The sequence below is a fragment of the Triticum urartu genome, chromosome 1 (assembly GCF_003073215.2).
Source record: "Triticum urartu cultivar G1812 chromosome 1, Tu2.1, whole genome shotgun sequence".
Lineage (NCBI taxonomy): Eukaryota > Viridiplantae > Streptophyta > Magnoliopsida > Poales > Poaceae > Triticum > Triticum urartu.
In genome coordinates, this window is record NC_053022.1 from 213,051,430 (window position 1) to 213,065,230 (window position 13,801).

Sequence of the window (13,801 nt, forward strand, 5' to 3'; positions counted from 1 at the left end):
GAAAAAGAAGATCAGGCGGAACAGGCGGACCTGGAGAAGGCCGTTGCCGATGCCAAGGATGCTCGCTCTGCGATGAGAGCTATGAAGGAGGAGCTGCGTCAGGCCGGAGAGATCGCGGCTGGAAAGCCCTTTATGCTATGGAGGAAGTTCTGTGATCCTAAACATGCTCCGTTAAACCAGATGTGGAGTACGGCGGACACCTATCTGGATTTGGCAGCGAGTGCCACAGATGTGGCCGAACACTTCCGAGATCAAGAAGATCGTGAAGTGGAAAAGCTCTTTTGGTCGCAGTTCCACAATCCAGAGCGTCCAATGTCATTAGCCAATCGTTTGGCCGAATGGGCCGAGCTAAATAGGTTGTCCGGACTCGCCATGAAGTATGTCATGAGTCATCTGTGGCCAGAGAGGCCAGAGCCAAAAAGTTATTTCAACTTGGTGCAACAGTTCCTTGGTGCGGTGCCGCATATCAATGCGATGAAGAGGTCAGCGTGCATAGAGGGTGCGCGGATGGCTCTTGCCCATGTCAAGACATACTGGGCGGAAATGGAGGCCACCGCTGTTGCATCCCCAGACTCGGATGGAAGCCGAGTACCTGCCGAGCACTATTTTCAGGAAGTTCTGCAAGGCGCTCGTTTAATAGAGACGCAGTGCTCGAAGGATACTATATTCGAATAGCATATATTATTGTAAAACAATATTTTGATAAATTGTAGAAGCTTTTTATACTTGTGCCTGCAAATATTATAATACCTCTTGTGTGGCCGTTTAACATATATGTATATATAATCTGAAAGATGGCAGTCGTCGGCTTCAGCCCCCACGCACATAATGCGGGGGTGTTCACAGAAGGCACATTTTCACACTAGATCCAATGTCTTGGTCCTACAAAGGAGGTGATAGCTCAGCGAACTAGGCAATCGGACTATGATGCTTTATCACTTTCACTTAGCCATAGGAGTTTGATAGTGAAGCTACTTATATAGCCCCTAGTGGCGCCTGCGCTTGCCCGAACTCGGGGCGCGTATGTGCCTGGCCGGGAAACGGCCCTTCGTTAATGCAGAGGAATCCTAAAGTCTGGTAAGTCATCAAGTGGTTGACCAGTCTCATGCGATATCATGATAGTTAGTTTTCGGCTTTCTCTACTGAGGTGCTCGCCTGGCCGAACCAGGGCACAATCGCAGTAGTTCTCCTGGTGCCGCCTTAGCCGATAGAGCGGAACGTAAGGCAGCAAAACACAGGAGTCGAGCAAACCCAACATTTGACCAAAGACATGATTCGGAGCTGATGCATATAAGGCCAAACTCGCGACGCCGAACACTCCCTAAGGTGTTCGGTCTTTATGAGGGCGGGTGGGATAGTGCCCTTAGTAATAAGCCCCTAGTGTCCAGGTATGCGCAAAAACTCTGACGTGGCCACATGCCAAAACGCCAGCCTCCTCCTTGGTTATACCAAGAAACCAGGGGATGTGTATCAAAAAGAGACAGTAAGAAAGGTTTACGCAGGGTCTTAATCTGAAAAGAATCCTTGGAACGGGTCCCTGCTGCACGTCTACGCCTGTGTCTCCGTTGTGCCGTATCCTGGACGGGCGTAGCACGGTGTTCATATGTAAAAGAGAGGAACTTAGTTGAAGAAAGATCGTGCCGAACATAAGTTATACTAAATAAACAAAGTATAAATCGAAATGGGTAAAATTGAGCTTTATTGTCTCTTGTTTTATATGCGCGGAGCCCCTAGTACAGGGGTATACGCCTATTAAGCCTTTATCAATTGTATGTTTATGCCGGACTCGTCTAGCCGTGTCCGTGGTCTTAACGACCTGTTTAGGTGCTTTGGCTGGTGAAGCCACTTTATTGTGGGGCTGTCAAGGCAGCCGCACTGTCTTCCGCGCTTGAGAAACACTCAATTTTTCCCTTTAATGAGATGATGCCTCGTGGACTGGGCATCTTAAGCGTAAGAGATGCATAATGCGGTATTGCGTTAAAGCGGGCGAAAGCTTTGCGTCCCAGCAGTGCTTGATAGCTACTTGAGAATGGGGCGATGTGGAAAGTTAGCTGTTCGCGACGGAAGTTATCGGGGGAGCCGAACATAACTTCTAGCCGGAGAGAACCCATGCAATGGGCATCCGGGCCTGGCGGTACCCCTTGAAAGGAGGTTTTTCTATGGCGAATTTTTGTTGGGTCTATCCCCATGTTGCGGATTGTGTCCTGGTATAACAGGTTTAGACCGCTACCGCCGTCCATCAGGACATTTGTAAAGTGGAGTCCGCCGATTATTGGATCTAATACCAAGGCAGTCCAGCCTGTGTTCCGGATACTTCTAGAGTAATCCTGATGGTCGAAGGTGATCGGTTTTAACAACCATTGGCGAGACTCCTTTTGGATAGGCCGTATGGCGCGTATCTCTGTTGGCGCCATTCTGTTCGTCACATGAAGTAAGTTTACTGTTTTGACTTCTTGTGGAAATCCTTTTGTTTCCTGGTGCTCTGCTTGTGGGGTTCGTCATCGTCCTCACTTGGTGTGTCGAGCCCCTTGTGTTCGGCGTTGAGTTTGCCGGATTGCTTGAAAACCCAACAATCTCTATGGGTATGGTTCGCAGGCTTCCCGGGAGTACTGTGTATTTGACATATCTTGTCCAAGATTTTGTTTAAGTTGGATAGCTCGTCCCTGTTATCCTTGAGGGGCGGCTTTCTCTGATTCTGCCGCGAGCTTTTGAATCCGACGTTGACCGCCATGCTCTTTGGGCTATTTCCCTTATTCCGGCGCTGGTCCTTGCTGCGTCGGGGCTTTTCGTTTCCATCCCTAACTTCGGATGTACTTGGGTCACTGGCTACATCTTGCCAACCAGTTGTCCTCTCCTGCGCAAAAGCGGGTCATGAGGCTTGTTAATGTGGCCATTGTTCTTGGCTTTTCTTGGCCGAGGTGTCTGGCGAGCCATTCGTCTCGAATGTTATGCTTAAAAGCTGCTAGGGCTTCGGCGTCCGGACAGTCGACTATCTGATTCTTTTTAGTAAGAAATCTGTTCTAGAATTTCCAGGCTGACTCTCCGGGCTGTTGAGTTATGTGACTGAGATCGTCTACATCCGGAGGGCGGACATAGGTCCCTTGAAAATTTGCCCGGAAAGCATCCTCAAGCTCTTCCCAACTTCTAATGGTGTTTTTGGGAAGGCTTTTGAGCCAATGCCGGGCTGGCCCTTTATGCTTGAGGGGTAAGTATTTTATGGCATGGAGGTCATCTCCTCTGGCCATGTGTATGTGGAGGATATAATCCTCGATCCAGACCCCAGGGTCTGTTGTTCCGTCGTACGCCTCTATGTTTACGGGCTTGAATCCCGCTGGAAATTCATGGTCCAGGACCTCATCTGTGAAACATAGGGGGTGTGCGGCACCCCTGTATTTGGGTGTGCCGTGATGTTCGGATATTTGTTGTGTTGCATTGCTTACTAGAGCTTGCTTTCTTGGCCCGTAGATAGATCTGGCTGGGCCATCTTTTTGATGCGGATCCTTTGGTGGATCGCGTGCCGGCTTGTGTGCGGCGCCGCTTGCCGCTCCATGCTGGCCATGCGGTCATCTATCCGACTGGGTGGCTTTCCTATTTTTTGACTACGGGGGCTCTAAGGCCTCCTCGTCAAATTCAGGCAGTAGCTTTCGCTTTGGATAGCTTTTTGTGCGGCGACTGCCGCCATATTTGTCTGCGGTGTTGCGTACTTTGCTCCATCTGATTCTGAGTGCATCTTCCGCAGTTTTGAGCTTCCGCTTCTGCTTTTTCAGGCTACGCGCAGTGGCGATGAGCCTTTTGTGGAGGTTCTTCTGCTCCATGAGCCTATCCAGCGTAAGGTCGTCCGGACTATTGTTTTCGCCGGGGACGGGGTGTTTAGTTTGTTTATCCAAGTTGCCCTGTTCGGACGGCTGCTCGAAGGCATGTTCGTCGTCCACCGGCTCGTCCTGCTCTATGGCTGGGTCTGTATGGCTGCCGTCTCTGTCGAGGCGGGGCTTGGAGCGGCGCTTACGTCGCTGCTTTGATTGCTTTTCGAGTGAAAGATCCCTTGTTGCATCCCTGTGTTCCTCGTCGTCGCTTCCTTTGGGTGTGTCCACCATGTATACATCATGAGATGAGGTGGCTGTCCAGTGCCTTATAGGCATTGGTTCATGTTCATCTCCTACATCGTCGTCCATACTGTTGATGTTTTCGGAGTCGAAGTCGAGCACGTCGTTTAAATTATCGACAGTGGCTACGAAGTGGGTGGTGGGTGGGCATCGAATTTCTTCATCGTCCACATCCCAATCCTGCCGGTCATAGTCCGGCCAGGACTCTCCTGACAAAGAGAGAGACCTGAGTGAATTCAGAATGTCGCCGAAGGGCGAGTGCTGAAAGATGTCTGCGGCGGTGAACTCCATGATCGACACCCAATCGGATTCGATCGGTAGGGGCGCGGAGGGCTCGGAGTCCGGAGAGGAGTCCGACATCTTGGAGTCACGGGCTTCGTGGAGGACAAGGCTGGTGTTCGGCTTGATTGCCGTAGATATTGCAACCCCCGAGGCGGTGTCTAACCACCCATCCTCTATTGGTGTGGTCGGCTCCGAACCAAGGGTCGGAGCGGACATAGGTGCGGCCTCCAGGGCACTGTTCGGCGGCAGAGCTAGATCATGCCCACCGGGACAGTGCGGCACGCTCGGCTGCGTCTCAGATCCATCGAACATCAAGTCTCCGCTGTCGTCCGCTGTGTAGTTTAAACTTCCAAATCTGACCTGACGGCCAGGGGCGTAGCTTTCGATCTGCTCTAGATGGCCAAGTGAATTGGCCCGCAGTGCAAAGCCACCAAATACGAAGATCTGTCCGGGGAGAAGAGTCTCACCCTGGATCGCATCGTCATTGATTATCGGAGGAGCCATCGGGACTAAAAGTGATGACACAGAGGAACTCTCAATGAAAGCACCAATGTCGGTGTCAAAACCGGCGGATCTCGGGTAGGGGTCCCAAACTGTGCGTCTAGGCGGATGGTAACAGGAGACAAGGGACACGATTTTTTTACCCAGGTTCGGGCCCTTTCGATGGAGGTAAAACCCTACTCCTGCTTGATTAATATTGATGATATGGGTAGTACAAGAGTAGATCTACCACGAGATCAAGGAGGCTAAACCCTAGAAGCTAGCCTATGGTATGATTGTTGTTCGTCCTATGGACTAAAACCCTCCGGTTTATATAGACACCGGAGAGGGCTAGGGTTACACAGAGTCGGTTACAATGGTAGGAGATCTACATATCCATATCGCCAAGCTTGGCTTCCACGCCAAGGAAAGTCCCTTCCGGACACGGGACGGAGTCTTCAATCTTGTATCTTCATAGTCCAGGAGTCCGGCCGAAGGTATAGTCCGGCTATCCGGACACCCCCTAATCCAGGACTCCCTCAAGTGTACATCATCGAAAAGACACTGAGCTCAAATTATATAACTTGAAAAAAGGAGATACACTCTGAACACTGGAGAATGGTGATGCCCTCATTTAGCCCACCAGTAGTTCGAGACAATAAACAGTTCTAAACAACAATATATACAACATTCAAACACTGACTAGTGACTACTACTGACATAAACAACAAGACATGATAGTTCATAAGAAGTCTTGCTACACCACCAAAATGCACCCATCTGTAGCACTCAGACTCTCGTGATCCATACGAGAATGACATTCTAAACATAGGCAACTATTACATAGTAAGAGTGGCATAGACGAGGATGAACAAATGGCAAGGAATATGCATAACAAAAGAAAGAACTACCCATCCAGAACAAGTAGCAAAGAAAACAAAGTCATTCGAAGAGATGATCCAACACCATCATAATTTGCAGCCCCGCTTCAGCAACCAATGATCCGGAGACACCAGTACTCCACCCTTTCGACGCAACAGCCCAATTACCTATCAACCTGTAGGCTTGAACCACATCACTGCCTGTCGTAATTGAGACATCCAAGGATCAAAGTTAATCCGGACGCCTTTGTCATTCTCACCTTCTTTTGGCTGTAGGCCGTATCGTTGGCTGTAGGCTGTAGGCCGAACTCCTAGGGCTCGCCGTGTAGACACAGTTTTCCATAGCAAACAATGCCTCTCTGCCATCAAGGTCCTTGCCAACGGTGATCTCCTGGTTAATCGGATAATTGAGTCCGAGAGACAGAGAGTGTGAACCAAGGCTGTTTACCCGCCTCCAACTAAAAAATCCTGAAGGCTCCAACAAGCTGGTATCCTGCTCATAGACGTAACATCCACTGTCCGGATGCTCACGTATTTCACGGTGCTTGTATACAGTGGGGTTTTTGCAATATAAATTTTCCGGCTCATGTGTCCGAATGATCATCAGTCTTTTGCCGTCGTATGATCGAGCGAGGAACCAATTGTGCTTCCCTATTTTTGGCAAAGGTGGTATGATTACAAAGGGCAGTAACTGTAGGGATACTGCATCATATCAAAAAGGACAGGCATTGTTAATGTAAGATCAGCATTGTTCAAAGTATGAGTAGGATAATGCAAGAAACAACATTGATATGTCCCTGTTGGAACTGGGAGGAAAATACATGGAAATGTATACTGGGTTCGAAAATATAGAAGTGCCATGCATGGTTATACTCATGTTATCTCGCAATCGATTCTTCACAGGAAACTACCATGTCATGCATGTTATGGAATGATGTTCTGTCCTCACAAACAAATTCTTCAAGATAACTAATAGACCATGCATTGTTAAATATTCATGTTCCGTGGGAATTTTTTTTGTGAGGATATTATTCTAGCCATTGATTGCTGAAGGGCGAATATAGGTATGTACACATGGTAAGCATTACAGGATTTCACTACTTCCAAATATAGAGTTCTCCATATGCACATTAACTTCCCTAATGTATGGTTAGATGAAACCAACAGTGTGGTGCATGTTTCTACATCATGAAAATGAGGAAACCAACATGGCCATTGATACACACTCATATTTAGTAGTAGTATATAGATTACTGTAAAGTAAGGAGAATATCCATATATTCCTAACCGTTTGATTATTCAGGGGTACAAATTGGCTGTAATGACATAATCACAATCGCATGAATTAACTCATTCCAAATATAGCTGATTTCTAGTGTCTCTAATACATTGCCATAGTTCTACTCAAATTCTGCTCAAACAGGGATATGCCAATCATCACAAAGAGTTCAAACAGTCTCATGGCATCACCATTAACATGAGATGGAAACAACTTACACGCGCCGTCCCAGCAATACGTCGTGCCATCTGCTTTGTCGATCGCGTAGATGAAGCCATTGTGTTCAATAGCATCACAGAAGTGTGTATCAGCTTTGACAACGATCAACTGCGAGCTGAGTTGTCTCCAGCTAAAGAAGGCACCGGCGTAAAGATAGGCGAGTCCGCGGTCGAACAAGGAAATTAGCTTGATGCCTGCGTAATTCGCATGTCGTGTGGGCACTTGGAAGATTACAATCTTCTGCAAAACAAGGTCCGTCCAACTGACGTGGTAATCTAGATGACTAGGACCGTGATGGTAAAACTCTATATAATCCAACGGAGGAAGGATAATCTCATGGGAGGTCTGGAAGCTCATGAGCACCAACTTTTTACCGTCTTCTCCGAAGGTAGCCATCCAGTGGGAGTTCATGCCGACCCAGTACATACCTGCCAAGAAGTTTCGGGCGATGGTGATCGGATCGAAGTCGAGGGAAATGATGTACGGCGACCCACTACATACCTGCAAAGAAGTTTCGGCTAATGGAGATCAGATTGAAGTCAAGGGGCATCTTGTATACCTCCATATCATGGTGAGCCAATCTCGCAAGACCAGATAGCAGCAAGCAGGGTGTCTTGAAAAGCTTTGGCCTCGCTTTGATGATGGCCGTGTGCATGCCCCTCGAGCATGCAGCCAGCCGCAGGGCGCTCAACATATCCATACATGAACAACAGAGGTCGAGGACGTCACTGGATCCTGCGTGGTTCGCGTTTGGCCATGGTGGAGTTTGGAAGGTGGGGTTTTGGGGGGCTTGATTTACGAGGGAGAAGGCTATCGGTGCTGGAGCGGCTAGCGAGGGAATAGTGGTACTGGGGGAGGCGAGCGAGGCGAGGGTATGCGGGGGCACAGTGAGATAATGAAGAGTGACATCAGGATCTCCGGCGAGATGGAGATGGATATGGAGTGGCGCTAGGGGAGAGGGAGACGAGGTGAGGCATGCTATACAGCGGCGGTGACAGTGACTGCACAATGCACAAGGTGAGGCTGACTTTGGTAACCCGGACACACTGCCTGGACTAGTGTCACCTCAGGCGCAGGGTCTTGTCACTTCACTGTAAGGACCGGATGAATAATAGTGTTTTGACCATCAAGTGTACCACAGTTCTACTACTACTAGTAGTAGGAGTAGTAGGAACATGAGTACACTCCCGTGTGAAAGTGCAACTATCCCTAGGTGGTTTTGGTAATTCATAACAACATATAGCTCATTGAGCTAATGCTATTCCAAGATGACTATTTCAGGAAATCTCAATGATTGGCATGGCATGGATGTGAAAGTGGAACCCTCAAAATGCTAAGGACAAAGGATTGGCTCAAGCTCAAAAGCTCAGGACTCTTCATTTTATATTTTAGTGATACAAGATCACATTGAGTCTTTAGGAAAAGCCAATACTATCAAGGAGGGATGAGGTGTTGCTTAATGAGCCTCTTGCTTCATGTGCATAGTGATATGGTCCAAAACCCTCAACTTCTTTCCCATATCCACAGATGACCTAAACCCTAAGCCAAACTCGGTCCTACCGATTCTTTCTATCCGGCGCCACCGAGTTTCACTTGTCATAAGCCACTGCCAAACCCTAGCAATTCGGTTCTACCAATAGGGATCTCGGTCTCACCGAGATGGGATTGCAAACTCTCTGTTTCCCTTTCGTAACTTTTCAGTCTCACCGAAAGAGCGGATCGGTCCCACCGAGATTGCAATGTAAATTCAGTGTTTCCTTTTTGTAACTTTTCGGTCTCACCGAAAGAGCAAATCGGTCCCACCGAGTTTACCTGACCAACTCTCTGGTTAGCTTATTACCAAAATCAGTCTCACCGAGTTTGTGTAATCGGTCTCACCGAGATTATGTTATGCCCAAACCCTAACCATATCGGTCCTACCGAGTTGCATGTCAGTCCCACCGAAAATTTATAACGGTCACTAGGTTTACCTTTTCGGTCCGACCGAGTTTGTTGATTCGGTCGCCACCGAGATTGGAAAACTGTGTGTAATGGTTGGATTTTGTGTGGAGGCTATATATACCCCTCCACCTCCTCTTCATTCGTGGAGAGAGCCATCAGAACACATACACAATTCCAACTCATATGTTCTAAGAGAGAACCACCTACTCATGTGTTGAGACCAAGATATTCCATTCCTACCATATGAATCTTGATCTCTAGCCTTCCCCAAGTTGCTTTCCACTCAAACCTTCTTTCCACCAGATCCAAATCCTATGAGAGAGAGTTGAGTGTTGGGGAGACTATCATTTGAAGCACAAGAGCAAGGAGTTCATTACCTACACACCATTTGTTACTTCTTGGAGAGTGGTGTCTCCTAGATTGGCTAGGTGTCACTTGGGAGCCTCCGACAAGATTGTGGAGTTGAACCAAGGAGTTTGTAAGGGCAAGGAGATCGCCTACTTCATGAAGATCTACCGCTAGTGAGGCAAGTCCTTCGTGGGCGATGGCCATGGTGGGATAGACAAGGTTGCTACTTCGTGGACCCTTTGTGGGTGGTTGCTTCTTCGTGGACCCTTCGTGGGTGGAGCCCTCCGTGGACTCGCGCAACCATTACCCTTCGTGGGTGGAGCCCTCCGTGGACTCGCGCAACCGTTACCCTTCGTGGGTTGAAGTCTCCATCAACGTGGATGTAGGATAGCACCACCTATCCGAACCACGGGAAAAACATCCGTGTCTCCAATTGCGTTTGAATTCTCCAAACCATTCCCTTTACATTCTTGCAAGTTGCATGCTTTACTTTCCGCTGCCAATGTACTCTTTGCATGCTTGCTTGAATTGTGTGATGATTGCTTGACTTGTCCTACAATAGCTAAAATCTGCCAAGAACTAAAATTGGGAAAAGGTTAAGTTTTTATTTGGTCAAGTAGTCTAATCACCCCCCTCTAGACATACTTTCGATCCTACAAGTGGTATTAGAGCTTTGGTCTCCATTTGCTTTGATCTCCATAGCTTTTGGTGGTCATAGCCTTGGTTTCACAACCTAGGAGAATATGGCGTCTAGCGAGGGAAATTATCACCGTAGAGGTCCTTACTTTGATGGTACTAATTTTGCTAGTTGGAAGCATAAAATGAAAATGCATATTCTTGGACATAACCCCGCCGTTTGGGCTATTGTGTGTGTTGGTTTGCAAGGTGACTTCTTTGATGGGAAAGAACCAAACCGTGAAGCTACCACGGATGAGTTGAAGATGTTGCAATACAATGCTCAAGCTTGTGATATTCTCTTCAATGGATTGTGCCCCGAAGAATTCAACAAAATTAGCCGTTTTGAGAATGCTAAGGAAATTTGGGACACTTTGATTGATATGCACGAAGGTACCGACTCCGTCAAGGAATCCAAGTTGGATGTGCTTCAAAGTCAACTTGACAAGTTCAAAATGAAGGATGGTGAAGGTGTCGCTGAAATGTACTCTAGGCTTGCTCTCATCACAAATGAGATTGCCGGCTTAGGAAGTGAAGAGATGACCGATAGATTCATCATCAAGAAGATTCTAAGAGCCTTGGATGGAAAATATGATACCGTGTGCACATTGATCCAAATGATGCCCAATTACAAAGATCTCAAGCCAACGGAGGTGATTGGAAGAATTGTTGCTCATGAGATGTCACTTAAGGATAAAGAGGAACTTCACAACAAATCAAGTGGTGCCTACAAAGCCTCATGTGAAGCCCCTACATCATCAAGTGAGAAACAAAACTTCAATGAAGAATTGAGCTTAATGGTGAAGAACTTCAACAAGTTCTACAAGAGTAGAAGCAAAGATAGAAGCTTCAAGTCAAGGTCCTACAATGACAAAAGATCTTCTAGTCGAGAGCGAAACTACTACAGTTGTGGAAGACCCGGACACTATTCCAATGAGTGTACGGCTCCCTACAAGAGAAGAGAAGATTCTCCAAAAAGAAGAAGCAAAGAATCACCACCAAGAGAGAGAAGGAGTAGAGATGATCATTATGAATGAAGATACTCACGGAGAAGCAAGGATTCGGAAAGGAAGGAAAAATCATCAAGGAGCTACACAAAACGAAGACATCAAGCTCATGTTGGTGAATGGGTATCCGGCTCCGACTCCGACAGCCACTCCAAGAGAAGTTATCACTCCGACTCCGAAGATACTCAAGATGAAGGTGTTGCTGGTCTAGCACTTGTGTCAACCAACTCCTACGACATATTTGATTCACCAAATGAAGGAATTGGAAGATGCTTCATGGCCAAAGGTCCTAAGGTAACACACCCCGGGTATGTTGATTTCAATAGTGATGAAGATGACTTGTTAGGTGATGATTTGCTTGTTGACAACTCTAGTGATGAATACTATGATGAAACGTCAATTAATCATGCTAATCAAGATAAAACGAATGACAATGATAAGGAGAAGATTGAGGCTCTAACTAAAGAACTAAACACTCTTAAGTTAGCTCATGAAACTATCTTCGAAGATCATCGAGAACTTTTAAGAGCTCATGAGAAATTATGCTTTGAAAAGCTCAATCTTGAGCAAGAGCATGAGTTCTTAAAAGCAATCAATGATGATCTCCGCAAGAAAAGTTCTTCTTACATTGCCAAGCGTTTACTCTTATCCACTTACATGCCTCAAGTCAAGTCTAGTATCAAGAACAAGAAAGATTCTTCCTCTAGTAGTAACAATGATCATGCTAAATCCAATATTGTTGCTTCTAGTAGTTTTCTTGATTCCACTAATGATTCTCTTAGCCAAGTTACACTTGAGCAAGAAAATAGCTTATTGAAGGGAATTATAGAGAAAGGAGTGCACAAAAGCCTTGCCGGGAGTAAGCAATTCGAGGAAATTGTGTGCAAGCAAGGAATGCACCGGAAGAATCAAGGTGTTGGTTTTGAACGAAAGTTCAATGCCAATGGAGTTGAGTGGGAAGAAGATCAATACCCCAAGACAAAGTTTGTTCCTCAACAAGAGAAGTATGATACTTCCTTCAAGGGGACACAAGCTCAAGATGATCTTCCACCACAAGACTACAAGCAAAAAGGCAAGGACAAGCTTCAAGAGGAAATTGATGCATTTGAAGAAGCTCCTAAGACCTTAGTCAAGTGGATTCCCAAGACTACTTCAAGTTCCACTTCATCAAGTACGACTACAACTCCAAGGATTCCCATCAAGATGGTGTGGATCCAAAAGAATAAGAACTAGAGATTTCTTGAGGGTGACTCCGCCAACATACTTCACTCTTATCATTTTGGCAAGAACAAGTGCAATCAACTTACACATCTTGCACTAGTTCAAGGAGTCACAAACCCTCTTGTTGGTAAGACAAGGGACAAGGTAACCTAAAAGTTTTCATGGACATCATCTTGTGTGTGCATCACTCTATGTCTATGGATATCCTTGTTTGTTCCTTGTGGGACTAACCCATGTAGGTATTGAAAGTGCAGTTCACTCAAATGGATAGCTCCAAGTGATCTACATCAACATTGAGCATCCACATCTTTAACATCCACATGAAGTCATCATCGACAAAACCCGAGGTTAGTTCATCCCTCTAAGGGGGGATATCACATCTAGGGGGAGCTTTACTCTAAGACTTGAGCTAAAGCAACTCTAAAGATGTGAACACAACAATGCTTTATGTAAAAGTGGTAACCCCACTTGAGCTTAAACGATGAGTATGACCTATGATCAGGTGTTCTCACTTGACTCCTAAGTCAATATACTCATATATAGACGACCTTGTCATCGCAAATTGCTTGATAGATGCTAGAATTGGTTGTGCATGCCTTGTCACATATTTCATTTGCCATCTTATTGTGTGAGCATGCTGGTTGCATATTTTACTCATTCGAGGACATCCACTTGTTGTTTTGATGGTTTGGTTTTATTTCCTTTTGCCAAGTGGATGGACAAGAATGCCTAAGAACCTCCTCTAGCTATCTATGCTTTTCTCGTCTCAAACTCTATTCATGCTACATCACAAAATTTGATCAAGTTAGATTCGAACCACTCTGTGTGAGGAGCGCTCGGAGTCCCCGATTCGTCATAGACTTAAACTTCCAAAACCTCTTTATGATTCTCGGTCTGACCGATACCCTACTTTCGGTCCTACCGAGATCATTAAGTTGATCTAGGTTTTCGATCTCGGTGCAACTGATTTGAACCATTCGGTCACACCGAGTTGCAACAACTATATACACTTTTGCATCTCGGTGCCACCGAGTTGTTCCACTCGGTCACACCGACAGGGTCGGGCTATATATAGTCACGGGCAAAAATTTGGAAATTTCTCCGAACCCCTTCGCCCGCGCGATAGCCTGCTCTGCCAACTTGGTCTCCGGATCGTCTCCTCGCCGCCAGCTGCCTCTTGTCGCTGGTCTCCGTCGCCGTCAACGGAAATTCAACCCCGCCGTTGCCGCCGTAGCGAGTCTCCGCCGAACTAGGGTATGGACTCGATCTTTGTGCTATTCCCCAATCCGATTCTTAGCACATTGTGATCATCATGATTCTTGCCACGTTTGTTAAACTTCTATCCAGTCAATGAACTCGTAGATT